We start from the raw sequence: 19,517 nt of genomic DNA on the forward strand, positions 1-19,517 counted from the left end.
CGGTCGCTATAAACTACTAAACATTTGTTTTTCTCATATCCCCGATAATTAGGCTTGTAGAATCGGTTGGCGACGGGATTTAGTCGAACCAGCACAGAACCAGAACGAAATGAATTTATCCGAACCCGAACCGTAACCGATCCGGTATTTTTTTTGGGTCGACACACACACACACACACACATATATATATATATATATATATATATATATATATATATATATATATATATATATATATATATTAGGGTTGTTTAGTTTTGGGTAAAACCCAATTTGACCCTATTTTTACACCCCGAACACGTTTCAGAAAAATCGAACAATCGAATTGAACCCGATTGCTCCCAGAACTGACCTTTTCAAAGTAGCGATCTGCACCATCGTGCGCCGACGGTCCGCCGTTTCCAAGCAGTACTCGCTGGAAGCAAGCACAGCAAACTCAGCTTCCGAACTCATGGAGTGTTTGCATAGCTCTACCGCTTGCTACCTTAATCTGGCAAATGCTGCACTGACATTGTTGTTCCTAGCCAGTGGAAGCTGCGTTGTCGAGAGAACTTTCTCCAAGTTGAGATTCGTTCATCGATCAGACAGGTCTCGACTGGAAACTGACATGTCGCGTATTCGGATGATGTATGTAAAGAAGGTCTTTTTGCGAATAAAATGTTTCATTTATTAGAAGTTATAAATGCCTTCTACCCTCATGATAACTGATTCGTATCCAAACAAGCGCTAAATCTCGTAGATTCTTCACTAGAAAACCCCGATATCACCCCGATTGCCGGCTTCAAAGAAACAACAATTTTAACGTGTTAGTGTTAGGAAGCTCGTAAAAATTATAGAATAAATATTGATAAAATGAATACTGATAAAATAAACTAAGTGTATTTCTGAGTAAATCTCTGCATTTAACCCGAAAAAACCTGAAGTTCGGAATGCTATTGCAAAATCCCCGATTTTTCTCCGATGATCAGTTTGAAAGTAGCACCCAAATTTCCCCACCCCCTATTGTGGAAAAATATAAAAACCCGAAAACAAACATTTCCTGTATGTGTATATATATATATATATATCTATATATATATATATATATATATATATATATATATATATATATATATAAGGGCTGGACATCGGTCAAACATTTTAATCCGATTAACCGGCTTCCTTTAATCGGTTAATTAATCGATTAATCGGATGTGTTCATTCAGGTGAATAAGGCTTAAAAGACAGAATGTTCAGTTTTTCTTCATGGTTGTTTACATTTCCACGGTCTCGATGCTAGTTTGTTCACATCGTTTTACACAATCAGTGATAATTCATCCAGTTGCGGAGACAAAGAAGCTTGTTAACATTTTCAGGCAGCAGACAGTTTCTTTGCTTGCTGACAGTCATCCCGGCTGTGCTGAACACACGCTCGCATGGCGTTGAAGTTACCGGAACACACAGCAGCATTTTTACACAGAAAGGAGAATGACACCAGCAGCTGCGCGCAACCAGGAAAGCGCATGCGCGGAAGGTATCAAAAGCAGCTCTGTTCCCGGGAGGTTCATGGATAACTGACGAGGCGCAAAAGCACGTGACACGAAAAAGTTAGAAGGCGCCAATCTACAACGCATAGCGACGTCTCGACACATGCGAGTCCCCACTAGCGAGTGCTGTTGTCCGCAAGCGCATCGCAGAGCTTTCTCGCTGTGAGACGGAGAACGTCGCGGGCGGTCTGTTCGGGAAAACATCTTGGGACGCAGGGTTCGTTGGCTAGCGTACAATGGTGCTGTGCAATCTACTCCTTGAGAGCGTAAATTCTTCAAATAGCCGCCGCCGATCGCTTCCGCTGCGAGGGTTCTCCGATGCGGAAGCATGTTGTTTCGGTTAAACGAACCCCCAAACAGCATTTTCTTCTCAGAGCTGCGCGGTGTGAACAGCACGGCGTTCCCCCTTCGCCTGCGGAACTGACAGCGACGATCTGGACAAGGGCAACGCGGTAGTTGAGGGTGGCGGCCGCTAATGGAAAGGAGAAGGCTGGTACACGGGACGTAAAAAACGCAAAAAAAACGCAGAGTCGCACGAAGGGTCGAAGACAGCAGGCCTTTCTCCTGTGGCGCCCTACACTTCAACCTATTAACAGATTAAAAAAATTAATCGCGACGAAAGCATTAATCATCGATTAATCGGAAGGTTAATCGACCAATCGCCCACCCCTAAATATATATCATTACATACATAGAATACCATGTTATTGCAGCGTTTACGGTGTAATCCGTGATTATGAAGTGCACTCTGGCGCGCCGGCTGCCTTTGCGTACGAATAAAAATGGCGCACGAGGGGATGGAAAACGCGAAGTCGAACACACCAAAGCTGAACGCGATTAGGTGATTTTTCTGACCACATTAGTCGCCGTCTTTTCTTCCCGAAGTTGATCTTAAGGCGCATCACCCCTCAACACAGGACTCCAGCGCTTGTCCTGTGCTTTATTTCTCTGCCTCCTGTCTCTAGCGGCGCTGTTTTACCATGTTTCATGGCATCCCCCCGACCAATTTTTCCCATGCGCCTATATTCAATGTCGGGGTGGATGGCTCGCCGATAACTATTCGGTTCCCGACCGGCTTCGTTTACGCTAGAAGCTCAGACATATTAGTTTCTCTATTCCACTGTACAACCTTCGGCACTATTTTACCACTGCTTGCCTAGCTAGCTCTCTTCCTGTTTCTCTCTTGTGCAAGTCTCGTCGAGCGTTCTCGTAAAGCCGCAACGATTACCGGGAGTTGGTAGCTGGGCCAGCATGGTTAGGCGTCGGGAAGATAAATGAGGTGCGTAGTCACAAGCGGGGCACGCACAGCGGAGAAGCACTCAATGAACCTGTAAGCAATCGTGAGCCGGCGAAATCGAGGCCAGCGTGTATGCAAGAGCAGACCCGCGACGGCTCACCTCTCAATTCCAATGTATGCGCTGGTCTAGTCAGATGACCCACTTGGGCCTCCGCTGCAAAGTTGAAGTAACGGGTATTTTTCACCCCGATGTAGCGGCGTTCCGCATCCCAGTGGAATACCGAAACTCGTGCACTCGTTGCAGGCACACCTCTGCGAGAAATTTGGCCTCCTGCGGTAGACGGTTACCGCAAACCGCCCCCGCAAACACACCCAGTTCCTCGCCAGCACAGACGGCGAACTGACCTCTTAACGTGCCGTTAGTTAAAAAGACTGTGCCGCCTCGTGCGGACAGTTCGGCTGCAAGGAGGTTTTCGCGCGTGGGGCCGGCCGGGCCTTGCTTCCGCCTTTGTTGTCCTCATGGAGAACCGGGTGATTATCCTCTCCCGCCTTTCTCGCGCCAACTACTTTCCCACCGCTGCCTCTCCTATGACGTGCTTCGACGGAACGAAGGTTGCTTTCGTCACGCGTATCAATGGTGTGGCGAGAGCGGTTTGACCTGGCCACGAAAGCTATGTAGATCACGTGGCGTAAACTTGTTTTTACGGTAGCCCCTCACGCCCGTGAGATGCAAACGCTAGAACAAAAACGAATGGGGGATGAATCCGCTCTGAGCGGCGACTGCTGCGGTAATCTGTGGCGGCCGCGATTATTTCGAATTCCTCGCACGGTCAGTAGGCGAAAGGCACACGACCTACTTTCATCGGGACTACCCGTGCCAGTTTGCCTGGAGCAACGGTGTGTGTCATAGAGATAATATACTGACTCTAGAGGGAAAGCGCGCCGCTGAGCCAATGCATTGGAACCGTACGACACACAGTGGCAGACATGATACAACGATTTGAAGGTTGCCAGCTGAGCTTTTGCTTACTTAAAACGGCGAAAGTGATGGGTTGTCATTTGTCAACGTGCTACTGTGGCGTTTCCGCGTCCGGCTAGCGAAGCATGCCGGGATTAATTGTAACATGGCGGACCGCTGGCCAGGCGGATTTTGTTAGGCGCCGTCGACAGCATTGCGTAGTTTATCTCCTGTGGGCAGGTAACCGATGTGTTTTCGGTTTAGCGTGGGACTTGTATGTACTGAGACAATTTGAGCAAGATGTGGCAACGTTCACACAACACTTGCGCGCAAGCTCGAATGCGACTGGTCGCATGCGCGAGGACGCCAAGGAATCATCTGATCCGTACTGGGCCGCGCAGAAAAATGAATCTCCGTCATGATCTCCGTGCATCTTTGCGCTGTGCCGCTTTATTTGCCATTCTGTCACATTTTGTGAGGCGCTCAATGCTTTTCAAACGAAGTGAAGGGAACTGTGGGTTTAGCTGGATGTAAAACCTTTATCGACACACACACAAAAAAAGTTATCGCATGGGCCAACGCTGATATTGCCGGAGAGTCGCGGCCCTTTGAAGCACAGGAACGAAAGAACGCGGTCGATCGCAGGCCAACGGAGTGGAAGAATGCATGCCAAGGGAGTATGCGAAATACAGTCAGCGGCGTGTCCCGTCTTATTTCAGTCTGTGTTCGTCAAGTTCTAACTGCTTTCCACGACTTCAAAAGGAAAGCTTACGGGACTGAATGGGCAGTATTAAATGGGCAGCGATTTGTCGCACAGAGCGCGCGATGAGAGAACATTGACTTATTAGATGCGACGCATCTCATTCACTCGCCTTGTCCCTGCATCCATCCGGCGTTGTTGTCGGCGTTGTCGGCGTCCACCCCTCCCCCATTCTCCTCGCCGCGCCAGCTAGCTCGCTCTCCGCCTCACCCCCTCTCCTCTCCGATAGCGAACACTCTCTCACGAGGGGCATTGGATTGGATTCAATTGGATTGGCTTGGCTTGGCTTGGCTTGGCTTGGATTGGATTGGATTGGAACTCTGCGATGCTTCGCATCACCTCAGGGTTCCCCTCGGGAAGATGGTGTAATTTTTTTTACTTATTGTGACAGATTAAAAAAGAAACCGCATTTCGTTACCTATTTTTTCGTTCTACCTTCACGAACGTTTGCGCGAAAGTTCGAAGCACGAAGAGTTGTAAGAAGTTCAATGAATAAAACAACTGGAACCGAACATTTATAAAAGCTAACGATGGCTGGCTGCCACTCCGTAGCCCATAGTGAACTTGCGGTAGTCAAGGTCAGATCGGAATCGCTGTTCTGGCGTCAGTTCAGGGGTAATAGATAGGGTGCTCAACGCGAAGAAACGAATGACAGTCTCGCAAGCGCCCGGGGAGGCACTTGCTCAGCTCGTGCATCCGAGTTGTACCAGTTGTGTACATTTTGTACGCACGCAGATCTGAGCTGGAGACTGCACACACACACACTGCGCAAGTCAGGGGTAAGGGCCTTGCCACTTCCTAGCACACTTAAAGAAAATCGAAACCAAAACCGAACTGCGCACTTACTCTTTGTTCGCTAATTAGAGCTTAATTACACTAAAAGTTTTTTATAGAGCTAGTTTTTATTATTGAGGCAATCATTTGTAACTATTTTGCTTCAGTTCTTTGTTTGAGGTAAATAATTACGGAACAAATTTTTAGGAGGCTGACTACAATTGATCTGGCAACCATGGGAATTCTATCATGTCGGCGCCCACGATTCGTACGGTCTCGGAGCTCGCTTTACCCCCCTGCTGTGTGTGTGCGTCAGAGCGAGAGAGAGAAAGAGAGAGAGAGGGAGAATGCTCTTTATTAGAAGAGAAAGCCGAGATGTTTGCCTGAATTGCGACACTGACATGCTACTCGGCGGGGGAAGGGTAAGGGGGAGAGAAAAAGTCCCATAGATTACAGGGCAGAAGAAAGCAGAAAGAGAGGAAATAAAATAAGACAGAAAAATAAAAAAATTGCGTTCAGTTTGTGAATAGTGGGATTTAAAAGTCTGTCTTGTAAACTCTACATCACTGAAATCACGCCAATATCGTCCAAATAGTCGAACAGCGCCTCCAGTACTCAGCTTTGAGCTGGTGGAGATGGCCATAGACTAAGAAGTACTTTCAAGGTCATTGGTCTTGGGCTGAGGCGCTCTAGTTTCTGCATAAGACTGCACCTTGCGTGTATGTATGCGGAGCATTTCAGCAGCAAATGCTTCATGGTTTCCGGCGACCCGCAGTTGTCGCAATAAGGGTTTGTGGTGACACCAATTCGAAACAGGCATGACTTCGTCAGCGCTGCTTTGAGACGAAGTCGGTGGCATAACGTCTCTAATCGGCGCGGAAGTACCTCTGGCAGTCTCATCCTGAGTTCAGGGTTTATGTGGCGTAGGAAGGCGTGGTGGTGATCTGGAAGGGAGCAGAGACGGTTCCGTTCCACTAAAACGAGTGCCTTCGCCATATCCGTGGCATCACGCTCAGTGAAAAAAATTCTTTCTCACATTGCGCATTACCAGGCCCTTGCGAGCAACTTCATCCGCCTTCTTATTTTCTAGAACACCACAGTGACCGGGAAGCCACTGAAACACTATACGGTGTCCAGCGGCGTTGGCAAGGTGGTGCAGATATGTGATGTCACGAGATTCATGTTCATGAATGGTGAAGCAGTCGCTGCGTTGTAGGCTTTGGAGAGCCGACTTCGAGTCTGTGAAAAAAGTCCATTGCTTCGGCTGACGGCGTAAAATGTAGCGTATAGCTTCCTTGATGGTGTGAAGCTCGGCGGTCATAGATGATGTCTCACGCTCGAGGCGATAGGAGAACGTCTGGCCAGTAGAGGGAATACATATTCCGGAGGAATGGCGCTCAGGTGTGGTCTGCTTCAGAGTACAGCCGGCTGATAAGATAAACTGTTAATTGTAGGAGTCCACATTGAGGCATGCTCTTTTTGGAGTCGATTCCGGGAATCCTGCATCTGGTATGGAGGGGCGAAAGGGTCCAGGGTGGTAAATTAGACGACACTGCTTTTGGTGTCTTGGAGGGAACAGAAAGATTTAGCGTCCTGAGTGTTTGCCTGAAACTCGAATTACCATTTTCAACCATGCGTGTTAGTATATGGCTTTTGGCGTGCAGCCGATGACGCAGATGTATTCGCACAGTCTCCTGGAGTCGAATCACGTCCAGAGGCAGGCAGCCAGCTTCAGCGATCGTTTCTAAGCACGACGACCCTTTCGGGAGGCTGAGGCAGATGCGGAGGCAGTTGTTTTTGCCCGCATCTAGCTGCTTTCTGCTTGTGGGCGGAAGCTTCTGGAGGACAGGCAGGCTGTAACGCAGTAGACCGTGGACATAGGCTTTGCAGAACAGTACCATAGAGCGACAGTCACTGCCCCAGCGACTGCCGGCGAGATACCCCAGGATTTTGAAATTTCGATGATTTTTGTACGTTGTTTCTTCCCTTCCGGTGCCCAGGAAAGGTTCCGGTCTATAAAGTTTCCGAGGAATCTTCGGGTTCGCATATATTGTAGGGTGCGGCCTCCGAAAACCAGTGGATATCATTTCATGTGTTTGCGAGTAAAAGCAATGACGAAACTTTTCTCGGAAGAAAGGTGGAGTCCTCTCGGTGAAAGGTACGCAGATATTTTTGCGAGAGCTTTCTGTAGCCTTTGCTGCGTAGTACGACGCGATCGCGACGCACTCCAGATCGAGATATCGACCGCATAAAGTGTGACGGGGACGCCAGGTGGGAATACTCGCTTTAGGTGAATAAGAGTAAGATTAACGAGCAGAGGGCTCAAGACGGCTCCTTGAGGTACTCCTTTTTTGTATAGTATAATAGGAAGTTGGGCCATCCGGTGTGGACATGAAACGTTGTCGCTCTAGCAGGTAACTTGAAATCCAAACGTAAAGTTTTCCACCAAACCCAAGAGCAGCAAGGGATGTCAGAATGGCATCATGAAAAGCGGAATAAAATGCCGATTTGATGCCTAAAAATACGGCAATGTATGTATGTATGTATTTATTGCACAAAAACAAGAAAGGAAGGTCCACCAACAGGCGTAAATTGTCTCGCCTCGGGGCGGACACCGGAACGCCTGCTGGTGTAGGGGAGGTGGGATAGGGAGGAAAGAGTACATAGGAATAGGGGGATAGGGTAGAGGGCTAACATAAATATATAAAACATGGGCAAGAATAACCTATATACAACGTTAGGTGAAAGAAAAAAAACGAAACACTAGACAAATAAATAAATATCAAAATACGGGACACGAAGGAGTAGGACACCTGCACACTTACACACACACACACACACACACACACACACACACACACAGGAATTCTACCCTAACAGCTACACTCCACTGCGACCAGGGCAGTTACGTAGAGTTGTAGCTTAGTGCATTGTGGAGCCCCGAGGCCCCCAGGTATGCTCCCAGGGCCTCGAGCACTTTGTCCCGCTCCCTGGCATTTCCTGGGGGCCAAAGCAGTTCCTCGAGCGGCCGCACCCCTCGGAGCACGGCCAGAAGCTCCGCCCGCCCTGCCGCAAACTTGGGGCACTCGTACAGTACATGCGGCAGGGACTGCACGGGCGCTCGGCAGTGAGTGCAGGCGGGACTGGGCACCCGCCCCAGTCGGTGCTTCCGCTCTGACGTCCACGCGGTCCCCACGTGGAGGCGCAGGACGGCCGAGCGCAGTCGACGAGGCAGGCGTGATGCCCGCACAGGCGGCAGACCCCCTCCGACACACAGCCGCGGGTCTGGATGCCCGGTGCGGAGGTGTCGCTGGATGAGCAGGCGGGCGTCGTCCACTGCCGCCTGGGCCAACATGTCCGAGGGAGGCAGCGCGTGAGCCCCGGCGGCCAGCTCGTCTGCCCGCTCGTTTCCGTCCAGGCCGATGTGGGCGGGCACCCACTGAAGGCACAGCCGAGTGCCCCGGTCTGCCAGCTGCGCCGCTTTCTCCAGGATGCCCCGCACCAACAGGGAGTGCGAGTCGCCGTCCCGTAGACGCGCCAGGGACACCCGGGAGTCGCACAGCAGGGCACAGCGCTCGGGCAAGGGCTCCACCTCCAGCAGCAGGTCCAGGCCCAGTCCGACACCCACCAGCTCAGCTCTGGCCGAAGATGAGGCATAGGGCAGCCGCGCCTGCCGGGTGGCCTCTCCCAGCAAGGCGGCCGCTGCGGCCGACCCCTGCTGCTGCCGCACCGAGCCGTCCGTGTAGACAAGGGTGTGGCTTTCGAGATCGCCCCAGACGACGCCCCGTGTCAGCTGCAGTTGTCCGCATGGGGGCGTCCGCCGCTTGCTGCGCAGGCCTGGGATGTCCAGCCTCACTTCAGCTGTCAGAGCAGGAGCCGGGCCACCAGGTTGCGCATCCACGGGGGCCACCACCTCTTCGTAGAGCGCGAGCATGCGCCCCATGCGCGAGCGGTGGTGGCCCCTCAGTCGCTGCAGCAGCGGGCCGCCCCCCTCGGCGCGCCGCAGCCGGTCAATTTGGCCAAGCGCCCGCCGGTCAGCCGTCATCTGGAGGTTCCACGCCCCCGCCTCGGCCAGCGTCTTCTCGCACGACGAGCTCTGGGGCAGGCCGAGGCAAGCGCGGACCCCCTTGCGGTGATCCCTTTCCAGCTGCCGCCAGGTCGGTTTCCGCAGGCTCACCAGCGGCAGCGCATACATGAGGAGACCCACAGCGGAGGCGTTGTACAGCCGGAGAGCCGTCCGCTGTGAGCAACCCCTGTCCCGGGCCACCATCTTGTGCACCGCCGTGGTGGCCAGCTGCGCCGTGGCTCGGAGCTCCTTGGCTGCCTGCCGGAAGTTCAGCCGGTGGTCCAGGGTGAGTCCCAGGTACCGCACCCTGGTCTTCCACTGGAGCTCCTCACCATCGATGGTCAGGCGCCGGGTCCGTGCACGGGCGGCGGCGTCTGGATGCACCAGCATGGCGTGTGTCTTTGACGCCGACAGCTGTAGGCCGACGCCCGCCAGCTTGGCCCGGACTGCATCCATGGCCGCCTGCAGCCGCCGCACAATGGCTCGGCCCTGACCCTTGGGCCCCAGCACCCACAGGGCGATGTCGTCGGCGTACACCGAAATGTACACTCGGTGGCCCCCTCCTCTGGGCAGGCAGCCTGGCAGGGCGGCCATCACCAGGTTGAAGAGGAAGGGGCTGATGACGGAGCCCTGTGGGGTGCCCACGTCCACCGGCTGGGGGGCTGACAGGGCGTCTCCCACCTGCACCTGCGCCGTGCGGCCCGTCAGGAACGCCTCGACAAAGCCCCGCAGCTTGCCCCCAATGCCAGCCTCCTCCATGGCCAGGGAGATGGCACGACGCTGCAGGTTGTCGAAGGCGCCCTTCACGTCCAGCAGCACCAAGGCCGCCACCTGCTTGGAGGCCATGGCGTGTTCAAGGGCCGCCACGACGTCGGCGATGGAGTCGGTGGCTGCCCGGTGCCTCCGGAAGCCCGTTAGCTGCTCGGGGATGGCCTCTTCTTCCGCTGCGATGGCCTCCATCCTCTGCAGTGCCATCCGTTCGAGCAGCTTGCAGCCACAGGATGTGAGGGCGACAGGCCGGTACGCCGTGACTGCCACAAGGCCCTTGCCTGGCTTTGGGATAGGCCGCAAGATGGCTTGCAGCCACTCTGGTGGCAGCCGGCCCGCGTCCCAAATGACGTTGTAGGCGGCCAGGAGCCGGCCGAACCCCACCTCATCCAGATTGCGCATCATCTGGTAGGTGAGGCCGTCCGCCCCTGGCGCCGACTTACGCTTGCAGCTGCGGAGGGCACTGCGGAGCTCAGTCTCCATGATAGGGGCGTTGTTGAGGGGGTGAAGTACCTCCTCCGTCTCAGCAACAGCAGCAGCGGGCCCTGGTTCCGCCTGGTGTGGCGGCAGGAAGTGTGCAGCGAAGAGGTTGGCCAACTCCGCAAAGCTGGCCTGCTTGCGGATGGCCATGGCAGCCAGGGGGTTGCGGTTTCTCTGGGGCTTCAGGACGGCGTTGAAGATGCCCCAGAGGCGGCGGCAGCGTGGGTCGGCCTCCGAGCTGACGCATAGGTCGGCCCAGCGCTGCCGGCTCAGGCGGTTGGCGTGACGGCGGCAAGCCGCATCCACTCGCCGGTATGCTGTCCAGTCCGTCCGCTCCCCCGAGCGCTGGGCCTTCCTCTCCGCACGGTTGCGCACCGCCCGCAGCTGCAGCAGCTTCAGGTCCGGCGTGGTGGCCCCCTCGGCTACTGTGCAGCTCTGCCTGGCTTGTCTGGCGCAGCAAACCAGGCCCCGGAACAGCTCGGCTCCTTCCCCCAGGTCCTGCTCGGCAAGGCGGCGCTGGAACAGGTCCCAGTGGGTGACGTGGTGCAGTGCGGCTCGCTTGGCTGTCCTGTCGGGTGGTGCGATGTGCAGCGGGTAATGGTCGGATCCCCACGTGCTGGGCTCCCTCCTCCAGGTGGCCTCAACCCCGGCTGACACTAGGGTGAGAGCAATGGCGGTGGCTGCGCAATTGCCTATATACTTTATGTAATTCTTCTTCCAGAGATGAAACTAGCCAACCACGTTGTCAATGGCTGCTTTATTTTCGCGAAAGCAGTTAATCTGAGGCGGATAGAGTTTTCTGCTCTCAAGGTAGCAGGCCATTCTGTTGAATATCATTTTCTCCATAATTTTGCCGACACAGCTTAGCAAAGCTATTGGTCCGAAAGTGTCATAAGTCGATGGTGGTTTACCAGGTTTTAGGATGGCCACTAGCTTAGCTAGTTTCCATTGGGAAGGTACTGTGCCACAGAGCCAGATTGAATGATAATAATCTAGGAGACGCAATCGACAGTGATGGGACAGATGAGAAACGGCCTCGTAAGTTATTTCGTCTTGACCCGGTGAAGAACGTTAGTTCGCACGAGAAATGGCTGCGTTGAGTTCGTATATGGAAAAGAGAAGGTCGATGGCGGCAGATGCCGCAAGCGGGACTTCGGAGGGGGCACTTGTGGGCGTGTCGGCGGTACCGGTCGGGTAGACAGTAACCTACAATACTCTTCAGCCGCGGCAACGGTGTGTGATCTCTGTACAGCCAATATGGGAGCGCACTCGTTAATAAAACAGGCTGATTTGAAGTGCGAGTGTCTTCAGCCTATAGGAATACCATTGTCTGTCCATCCATTCTAGTCCATGCTCAACGTAGCACCATGCTCCACGTGCAGGCCCTGCGAGAGCGTTGAGGTCAGCACGTTATAACAATCCTATTTTTCAGCAGGCTTGCCAAGAGGTACCTTCCCCGAGTAAGCCTGCTTTTATGATGTCTTCAACTTCATCAGGCCCTAATTTATGTCACGTATCGTTTCAGCAGTTGGCTCACTGCGAGGATTTCACACACTTGGCAGCGGTTTTCGTTCGCATGAAGCTTGGGAATTGTTTTCGTGTCCGGTTGCGCTGTTAAATGCGGCTATCGGTCATTCTCCTGAGGCCTCCTGGATGGGCGGCCAGAGTGAGAGAAAGCTCGGAGCATCAATGTGTCAAATGCGAGATATCCACAGCGCAGGGCGAGCATTTTAACAAATTTAGAAAAAATATCTTATTCGGGCTTAATGCACCAAAGCTACGGATGGATCAAAACAGGGGCGATGCGTACAGTGGAAGGTCGTTGATGAATTTAACTCAGTTAAGGAAGGACACCTTGTTTGAAGAAAACAATTACAGTCTAGTCGATCAGGAATAGAGCAAGCAATCCAGGGCGTAGCACCGCAACTTTTCAGTCACGAGGCCACCCCCACGTGTGTGATTGTCACGTTTTTCTGGAGTTGTGAATTCATTAAGCAAAAACCAGCGCTTGTGCTAGAATAGTAATGGTCATCCATGAAAACCCAACGCGGCGGATCAGTGGCTAAGGCATTGTGCTGCTGAGCACGAGGACGCAGGTTCGATTTCCGGCCGCGACGGCCGCTTTTCTGATGGAGGCGAAAAGCAAAAACGCCCGTGTGTACAAGATTTCGGCGCCCGTTAAAGATCCCCAGGCGGTCAAAATTTATCCTGAGCCCTCCACTACGGCGCGCCTGATCGCCTGTGTTGCGTCGGCGCGTTAAACCCTACAATCAATCAACTGTCGTCTGCTGTGCCAGGTTACCCCACTTTCCGAAGTAAGGCTTACGATTCTTTGTTCACGTTTGTTGCTTTGTTCTTGTTTTTCTTCTATTATTATTCTGTGCGTGCGTGTCTGTGCTTGTGACATGGCGTCATGAGATCACTCACAGCATACGAAAAGGCATATCCTGTTCACCTGCAGTTAACGATATCATGGCGTCATGTCACAAGCACAGAATGTTCGCCGTTCGGCTGGCTTGAGAGGCAGGTAAGGTGTGCCGTACATAACGTGCCTTATGAAAAAAGCTTAAGTCAGATGATTTGGTTGGCTGGGTCATGGTGCGTTGAAGTTCTAGTACTGCATGGAAGCCTGATCCGTCCTGTGGGATGGTGGGATGGTGAGTCCGAGTAGGCTCAAAGCCAACTGCACTCAAAACTTCAACCTCCTGAAAACGTTATTTCCGCATAGTCGGCCAAACAAGACTACATGCATGCTTAGGCAAAATGGCTAAGTGTTCGTGTTCTGGGGGACTACTTGACCTTTCCCCAATCATTACACCCTTTAGGGACTAAATGTGAGTGGACGAACGGTTATTCCGGCACCCCGTTGGTCTGTTCCGATACTCCCCAGGGATGGACAACTATAGTTGAATCGAAGGAGTGAACAAGAGAGAGCGCCAGCCGCCGATGCTGCTCGAATGCAATTATTTGTTCTCATAGCGGTTCATATGATTTTGTGAGCACGTTAATTCTAGTCAACCATTAAGGAGTGCTCCAGCTAACTCGGGAAAATATATCCCATACGTTACTAAAAGTATCAGTTGAGCGTACAGGGGCAGTGGACACAGGGACAGTGGACGAGCGGTTAGTACGCCACCCGGTTGGTCACTTCCGATACTCCCTGTTGGAACTTTCAATGACGATGAAGATGATGCAAGTACCGCGCGCAACAGACGCATAGGAAGAAGACGAAGACGACCAGGCGCGGCTACAAGATGGACGCTTTTTAGACTGTTCCCTGTACATAATGTAAATATATGTGCTTTTTATTGACGACGGCCTCCTCCCTTGCCTCCCTGGACGTTCTTCCACACTCCCCAAAGGACGAAATGGTGAAAGGGAGTCGCAAAAAAAAAATAGCGCCAATCCACCCCGTGAATGTGGTTGGAAAGCAAAGCTGTAAACGGCATCCATAACGATTACCCATGCGACGTCACTTTAATTCACTCACATCGCTCGACAAATAGTAAAACCAGAGAGAAGTGAAATGCACTTAACCACACCATTTAATACTTCAAAGACATATTCTTGGTAAGGTTAAATCAATGCATGATGCATGAACGGTTTTCGGTTGAATTGTATTGTAGCACAAGAGTGGAAACTTTTTTTATAAAATTAAAGTAAGCTCCAACCCGGTGTTAGACGATCTGACTTCTCCGTCTCTGCGCCGCGGACGGAGGCGATGAGATTTGCGGCACAGAAGGAGGTGGAGAAGAAGAAATATTTCTGTTCAAATTTCTGAACGGCCCAGAGTGCAGCCCTGGGGAATGATTCCTTCTTCTGTGGGGCCCATTTGCACTCCGCGCGGCCTGTGTTACGTCTACCCGCTGAAGCTGGGTAGGTAGAGAGGGGCTGGACAGCAACATCTCCCATTGCTCTTGTTGGGTAGTTGACAGAAAGAGAGGAGTGTGCTCAGGGCTAAAGTTGGACACCCCGATTACGGGGCGGAGTGTTCCTACTTCTGAGAAAAATTTACATTCAGCGTCGTAGCGATTCGGATGCATTAGGTGAAGACGCGTAGGCTGTCAGAAGGAGCCGTGATTTTATGAGTCGTAGGGTAGTTTGTTGTTCTCTGGAAAGGTCAGGGCAAGGCGAAGGTACGGTCAGTCTCAGAAGGCGATAATGCTGGGTTATCAACCTGAACGTGACAAGCGGGTGACTGTCCTCGTGCAGCTCCATGGCACGGGAGGTAAAAGCGCAGGCTCGTTGGGTGGGAGTATTTGTTGCCCTTTATTGAAGCGTGAGGGGGTGTCCAGATGAGCTGAATTTAACCGTTTGGGGAGTGGTTTTTTAGCACGCGCAGTGCAGGTCAGGACACCCAACCCGAGTGGTAATTCCAGTAGGCTTGCTGGAAATCGGTGACTACCCTCCGAACCCCTGATTGAGTGAGAGCCAAAGTGATGGCTGCCTCTTCTGCTGGCGTCATTTGTTGGGTCCTAAGCGAGGTACACGCAAGGAGGTTGGTTCTGGAGGTAGCCACGATGATGGCGCATTGCTGCCCTCGATATTTGCAGGCGTCTGTGTAGATAACTGCGCGATCCCCACCGAGGGCGGTGTGTAGCGCTTGAGCCCGTGCATTTCGGTAACCCTCGTCATGTGAGGGGTTCATATTTCTAAGCAAAGGGAGCATCTTTAGTTTTAGTCGCCAAGAGTCTGGAAGTACGTCAAGCGGAGTGACATTCTGGGCTGCCCAGCCAATCTGGTGAAGCATGCGGTTACCCACCGCAGTCCTGAGTCGGACCTTCTGGTTAGAAATATGGCGTTCTATCAGCTCTTCCACCGTGTTGTGGAGCCCCGTGCTAAGCAGCCTCTGTGTGGACGCACTCATAAGAAGACCAATGGCCTGCTCGACCACCTTTCTAATCATTACATAAACCGTCTGTATGTTTTCCTTGTCGAGAAGAAGACAAGGGGTTGACGTGAGTGACTCTCGAGAGGACAAAATTTTCAATTATTCGAAAGGTACCGGATTCCTTTAGGCCTCGCCTCTTGGTGGCAACTCGCCTGATCATGTGTATGATTTGATTAATGCTGTTTTTGAGGCGATGCAAGGAGACGTCACTCTTGGTGTTAGCCTCGAAATGTAGGCCCATGATCTTGATGCTGGGGCTTGGAGTGATGGTCTGGCCATCAAGGAGTATTTGAATGTATTCCTTGATTTGGCGTGAGGGCGGACGACAAGGAGCTGTGCATTTTTACGCGAACACTGCCGGCCACAGGCTTTAGCACATTGGCGTACTGGAAATGAGATGCCATGCATTGGTGTGAGCTTCCTTTAATTTTTGTAACTCTTAGCACATGAGCAAGGTGCAGACAGGGCCGCTAGACGGGCGTGAGTGGTCGCGTGACGCTTTCACGTGGCATTCAGCGAGAACGAAGGGGGTAAACCCGTAGATGTGCTTGGCGAGTACACCACCTGTCTTCCCTGTCTTCGCGTGGGCTCGTAGCTGAATCGGCAAGACAACGGGCCCTCGCTTTGTTAGTGTATTAGTTCCAGGTTCGATTCCCGGCGGTGCCAGTAAATTCTTTTATTTGTTCGCTGGAGTTTTCTGGTGACACCAACTGTCGCGAAAGAACCCTTGGGGGGTAGAGGTAGAAAGCTTTGCTTTAAAAAGAAATGAACCTAGCACCAGCAGGGATCGCAACTCCGACTCCCGGAGCAATAGCCAAGGAGCAGAATGCGCTACCATGCCGCGACGAAATTGTCAGTAGAAAATGTGTATTGCAGTGTTGTATTTAGTGAAAATGTATTTAGTGCACAACGCCACAGATTCATTGCAACCCGGTCATCCGTGTTTCTCTAGTTAAAAGAGCAAGGAACAAGTTCTCCTCATTAAAAGCGTTTTTCGGTTCTGGTGAACAGCAGTTGCGTAGGGGCAATACGTTATATTTAACGGTTACTGCTGAAACGTGGTGGGACACATCTCCATATACAAAGGAAGCCTTTTACATAGTCATCTCAGCTATGAAATTTCGTGTCAGTACTCCAGTTTTGCGCGTAACACAAATATCCCTGACTTGCAGTTCTTTTCTGGTTATTATAAAAAGAATGCCACGTACAAAAATGTCATAATGCCCTAAGACTCTTCTCGCCAAAGTATTTATCAACTGGAATCCTAAAATTCTGACCATGCGGATGCGCAATATTTTGGATGTGTTGTTAGAGTTCCGGAGGCTTTGAGGACACGTCAGAAAAGCAGTTCATTGCTTTCTGGATGGCTTACTCTGTCTACTATCTGTTCTTACTGGCAGCCATAATCTGGTAAGTATAGAACACTAGGCAAACAAATAAAAGTTTTCCAGCAAGCAATACAAGGAAGTCGAACTGCGAGACTGACCTAGAGGCTCATTGTTTAGCTAGTTCAATGTAGCATGATATAAATCAGACGAGAGCATGACCGAAGACTGAGCTTGCTGCAATTTAGGCTTATCTTGTGCATGCGCTGGGCTTCTTGGAATTCTTTCTGGTTGACTTTCTCAGAATTATTATTTTTGGCGATTGGTTCAAACGCAAACATTCATAACTTCTGCGTGATACTGATTTCTAGTAAAACTTGGCCATTTTTTTTTTCGCACATTACGGGGTGTGCAACAAAACTCAACAAATAAGATCGCGCCAAAAGTTTTGATACGGCTCCCTTTCTCACCAAGGCGCACTCATGGTATATCAGTAATGTCTCTCATTAATTTTGGTTCATTGCATGTGTGAAGGCCTACCCTATTTCACTAATAACCACTTTTTATTAAGTCAACTTAAAATAGAGAGTTCGCATGAGAACAATTAACTTTTTAAACAATATTTAAACGAAGCATACATACAAAAGACATACGATATAATTTTAAGGCTCCTATGGGCCTAAAAATGCTTGATGGTGTGCGCCAACAATCTGCGTTTATCTTTCCAAAAGTTTTGCACTATAGCTTAACCTAATACATTTCCGTGAAAAATGCGATGACCAGCGTTAGCCGTAAAATACACGCTAGAAAAAGGAAAGAAAATGGACAGCTGCACCAGATATTTTCCATTTAGTTTTGAATTTGTTCCCACTTTAAACTTCTTACCAAGCAGGAATCTGAAAAGGTAAATATTTTGACCATATAGGCTCAGAGCTTCTTCAAGCCTTCGGTAAAACTATATTTGGTGCTCTTGGTTGTGCATACTGTACGTGTTGCACAAATTCGGTAAATACTTTTTGCAGTAATTCTATCAATTTACACTTCTGCATAATCGCGAGGTATGAGCTTTAGAACTTAGAAAAAATCGTCCTTAAAGCTTACTCGCCAAATTTAGCACTTACGCATCGGTAAGCGGAATTTTCAAAAGGCAGATACGTTTAGCTTGTGTTCAGTCGACCAGCGTAACAAAGAAACTAGCATAAATTTGTGCGCGAAGTCGAAACACTAAAAGGAAATAGCAACCTGTGCGCATATATACTCGGAATTTCGGGGAAACCCCTGCTGCCACGTCTTCATAATTCTCTCTCATTTTTCTTTGTCCAGGTCGTTATATGTCTGTTTTTTAAAGGGTTTAAGAATGCCAAATGCAACAGTATATTTCGATGGAGCCAGCCTTTAATCACCCACTCAACTCCATACCAGCCCTGAAAGACGTTTTTTTTAACCGAAGAACAATACAAAAAACTGAAAAAGATATAAATTTCCCGCCACACTACGACAGCGGTGACGTAATAAGAAATACCCGGCCTCTTCGGTTCAAGAGCACCACAGTACTTATTTGCGCACATCCGCACAATACGTTTCATTTACTATGCCCATCTTTCTTTTATGTTTAATTTACTGCAAGTTTGTGCTGCGCCACTCAGCACAAACTAGCGGTGGGTTTCTACGCAGGGTAACGTAGAAGACGCAAAAGCATCAGTGTGTCTACATTTGAGCGCACGTTATAGATCATTAGGCGTCATCAATTAATCAGTAGCCCTCCAACCATGGATTGCTGTCCGCAAAATACTGGCTGTATATTTTGTCCCGAAATCCCTGTTTTAACACATGTTTAATATTTTCCTAATGGACATCGGGATAATGGATACCGCTGTCGGATATCGCTGTCGGATATCGCTCTAGGATCACTCTCGGATGGAGTAACATGCAACTATTGAGGGATGCCCAACTATGCTTGAAACGAAGGAGCGAACAAGAGAGAGAGCGCCAGCCGCCGATGCTGCTTGAATGCAATTATTTATTCTCAAAGCGGTTTAGCTGATTTTGTGTGCACGTTAATTCTAGTCAACCATTAAAGAGTGCTCCAGCTAACTCGAGAAGATAGCCCATACGTTGCTAAAAAAATCACTTGAGCAGAAGTTCGTTTTTTCTGACTTAAGAGTAATTGGCGAAATTTTGTGATTTCCGGGCCAGTCTCACAAGCCATTAATCATACGATTGCACTCTGTGCCGCGAACAAACAGATTAGTCTTATAGATTTCCATACTCAAAATCACGCTTTCTTACTTGTTTTGTAGTGGAACTATTTTGAGGAGATTGACGAAAGCCATCCGGTACGGCACGTTCACGTGCAACCCGTTATATTGACGCAAAAGTGAGGCCTGCACACGACTACCGGCACTGTCACAACACTCATTTTATTAACCTAGTGTAACGTTTGACACAACACACTTTAACCTATCGCTATTTGCTTAATCTTTAAAAAAAATGCGTGTCCTGAATGAAACAGTGGGGCCTTAGTATTGCTGGACCGTTCGTCTCAGTGGATCCTTCGTTTCGTTGGACAATCAGGCTCGATTGGACCTTTCGTATTGTTGGACATTCAGGCTCGCTGATCACGTGACGAATGGGACCTTTCGACTCGTTGGACCTTTCGTCTCGTTGGACATTCAGACCACAAGCGAGTCTGAAGGCCTCACTGTTTTATTTAAGACACGAATTTTATGTG

General features: G+C 50.5%; 1 protein-coding gene and 1 pseudogene across 1 annotated transcript in view; both read right to left on the reverse strand.

The window, feature by feature from the left end:
• The window catches only part of LOC144176720 (cytochrome P450 3A5-like), a 109,255-nt gene extending 106,014 nt beyond the window's left edge, over positions 1–3,241 (reverse strand). Inside the window, exon 1 of the mRNA XM_077705226.1 lies at positions 2,925–3,241. The gene's annotated coding sequence lies outside the window, so the exon portion shown is untranslated. The remainder of the gene's footprint in view (positions 1–2,924) is intronic.
• Positions 1–19,517, reverse strand: part of LOC144174863 (uncharacterized) — a 162,313-nt pseudogene that overhangs the window by 23,694 nt on the left and 119,102 nt on the right.

Source organism: Haemaphysalis longicornis, unplaced genomic scaffold (genome assembly GCF_048455015.1).
Source record: "Haemaphysalis longicornis isolate Haplotype H1 unplaced genomic scaffold, Haemaphysalis longicornis Haplotype H1 scaffold_1, whole genome shotgun sequence".
Classification (NCBI taxonomy): domain Eukaryota; kingdom Metazoa; phylum Arthropoda; class Arachnida; order Ixodida; family Ixodidae; genus Haemaphysalis; species Haemaphysalis longicornis.